General features: G+C 36.5%; 1 pseudogene; it reads left to right on the top strand.

Moving 5' to 3' along the window:
• Positions 1–2006: 2006 nt before the first annotated feature.
• Positions 2007–2813, top strand: LOC118662672 (annotated as a pseudogene).
• The last annotated feature ends 403 nt before the right edge of the window (positions 2814–3216 follow it).

The raw sequence follows: 3216 nt of genomic DNA, 5'->3' as shown, positions 1-3216 counted from the left end.
TCTGAAGAATTTATACACTCCTATGTTCAGTGCAGTGTTATTTACAAGAGCCCAAATTGGGAAGCAGCCCAAGTGTCCAGCAGTGGATGAGTGGATAAAATGCTGTGGTAAATTTACAGAACGGAATACTACTATGCAGTGAAAAAGAAGGAACTCTTACCCTTTGCAACAGCATGGATTGACCCAGAGAGCATCATGCTAAGTGAAATAAACCAGTCAGAGAAAGACAAGTACCATATGATTTCACTCATATGTGGAATCTAATGAACTAAATAAACTAACAAAATAGAAACAGATTCATAGATAGAAAACAGACTGACAGCTGATGGGAAGTGAATTGCAGGACTGGGTAAAAAAGAGAAAGGTATTAAGCAAAATATAAACCTCAAAGACACAGATAACATTATGTGATTACCAGAGGAGAAGGGGGCATGGGGTGGGGTAGAAGAGAGTTCAGGGGAGGATAAATGGTGATAGGGACTTGGCTTGGGTGGTGAATACAATATACAGATGATCTATTATAGAATTGGACACCTTAAACCTATATAATCTTATATTTCAATGTCACCCCAATAAATTCAATAAAGAAGAAAAGATAAATAAAGTAGGAATGTGGAAACATGATTTCAAAGCCAAAAAGGAAGTTGTAAAATATTTAATTCAATCATAATATTTTACAAATCTGAAATAAACTTTTTCTAGATTTCTGGACTACATTTGGTCTCTAGTTATATCCTCCACAGTACATTGAACTTTTACTTAATAGTACTTATTATGATTATAGTTAAAAATAAATTATGCAATAATTTGTGCAATATTTCTATCCCCAATACTCTCTATGTTCCAAAAAGGGCCTGTATCTGAATGCTTGACAGTAGGTCTTAAATCATATTTGTTTAATTTGTTGAATAAAAGCTGAGCTCAGATAAATTGAGAGAAAAATTAAGTGAATGCCATAGCCCCAACACGCAACTCATTTCCAATCCCCAGTGCAGTGCTGTAGCTTGGGAATGGAGAAATAAAATGAAGGAGAATTGAGGAAGTTTATCTGTTGCCTCAGGTTTTTCAGGAGTCTATGAAATAACAAATTTTATTCAACAAATTAAACAAAGTGTGCACATTTCATCTCATCTTAAGATGTTTACCATATGCCCAACCCCACTTATTCAATAAACATTTCTTGAGTGTCTACCAAAGTCAGACACCAAGTTCAATACTCTGGAGATACAAATAGTGAGGAAAAATAGTGAACATGACAAACTTGTTTCTGCCATATACTTGTGCACCTACGGTTTGTCTATCAAGGGCACTGCTACCAGGTCTGCACATGGCTGGGTCCTTCCCCTCATTAACTTCATGACTTAAATGTCATCTCTTCCAATAAGATGGCCCTAACCATCCCCTAGTCACAGTCTGTCCAGCCATCATGTTGCATGTTCTCTATAAAACTTAACAATTCCAAAATTTTCCTTATTGTTTATTTGATTATACTATAGTTTATCCCTCCCCACCAGAAATACATACATGCACCCAAACTAGACTGTGGGCTCCATGAAAGCAAGGACCCTGCACCTTGTTCTTTAAATCTTCACTGCTTCTATTAACATCTGCTCGTCCATGAATGTGTGTTAAATGCAATAGTGGCTGATCACATGTGACTGTGGCCTAGAATGTGGTGTGTGGCTGGAGCACATTGAGAGTGAAAAGCAACCCAAGAGCCTAAGACTATCCCTACAGAAATTCTTCTGACTTTTTACTACCTTCAAAGTTTTCCTCTGAAATCAGTTTGGTATACATTCCTATTCCCTTTAACATGAGATACTTTTTTTTTTATTCAAAAACAAAGATGCCCACTTTCACAACTTCTATTCAACACAGTACTGGAAGTAATAGCCAGAACAATTAAGCAAGAAAAAAATAAAAGTCATCCAAATTGAAAAGGAAGAAGAAAAATGACCTGCGTTTGCAGCCAACATAACGTATAAGTAGAAAACCCATGAAACACCATGGAGAAGACTGGCGGCAACCGAAAGAAAGACCTGAAGCGCAAGAGCGCTGCTGAAGAATGTAATGTTCACGCGTTGGAAACAGTAGCAGCGGAAGGAAAAGCTGGCAGCTAAGAAAAAACTTAAAAAAGAGAGAGAGGCTCTCGGTGATAAGGCTCCATCAAAGCCTATACCCAAGGCCATTGACAACCAGCGAGTATATGATGAAACCACAGTAGACCTAATGATGAAGAGGTTGCTTATGGTGAAGCTACAGATGAATTTGCTTCTTATTTCAACAGACAAACTTCTCCCAAGATTCTCATTACAACATCCAGTAGACCTCATGGTAGAACAGTACGACTCTGTGAACAGCTTTCCACGGTTACACCAAACTCACATGTTTATTACAGAAGAGGGCTGGCTCTGAAAAGAATTATTCCACAGTGCATCTCAAGAGATTTCACAGATCCGATCGTTATTAATGAAGATTGTAAAACACCAAATGGATTAATTCTGAGTCACTTGCCAAATGGACCAACTGCTCATTTTAAAATGAGCAGGTTCCTCAGTATATTGGAAGGCAGGTTGCCACATTCCACAATCAATGGGATTATATCTTCTTCAGATTTCACAGATATATATTCAAGAGTGAAAAGAAAGTGGGAATTCAGGAACTTGGACCACGTTTTACCTTGAAATTAAGATATCTTCAGAATGGATCCTTTGATTCTAAATATGGTGAATATGAATGGGTCCCTAAGCCCCGGGAAATGGATACAAGTAGAAGAAAATTCCACTTATAAAATACTGAAGGAACAGTACTAGATTTTGTGGAACGGGCCTATCTTGAATTTGTAACAGAGGACTCTTCAAAATGGCATTTAATGATTTCATATACCTTCTTTCGTATCTGGACAAATTACCAAGTGCCATGAATTACCACTCACTGTTTCTGTAGAAAATACAAATAAAAGTCATTTTGGTGAAAAACAAAAAAACAAAAAAGAAAACCAAAAAGATTAAACAAAAATAATTTTCAGCATAGTTGCAGGATACAAAATCAACATACAAAAATCAGTTATATCTCCCTACACTAACAATGATCAATGCAAAAAAAAAAAAAAAGAAACAATTCCATTTACAATAGCCCAAAAAGTATAAAATACCTAGGAATAAATTTAATCAAGGGGGCAAAAGACTTATACCCTGAAATTTACAGAACATTGCT

This window comes from Myotis myotis, unplaced genomic scaffold (assembly GCF_014108235.1).
Source record: "Myotis myotis isolate mMyoMyo1 unplaced genomic scaffold, mMyoMyo1.p scaffold_m19_p_10, whole genome shotgun sequence".
In the NCBI taxonomy this organism is placed as follows: domain Eukaryota; kingdom Metazoa; phylum Chordata; class Mammalia; order Chiroptera; family Vespertilionidae; genus Myotis; species Myotis myotis.
This window is presented reverse-complemented; position numbering and strand designations above follow the sequence as displayed.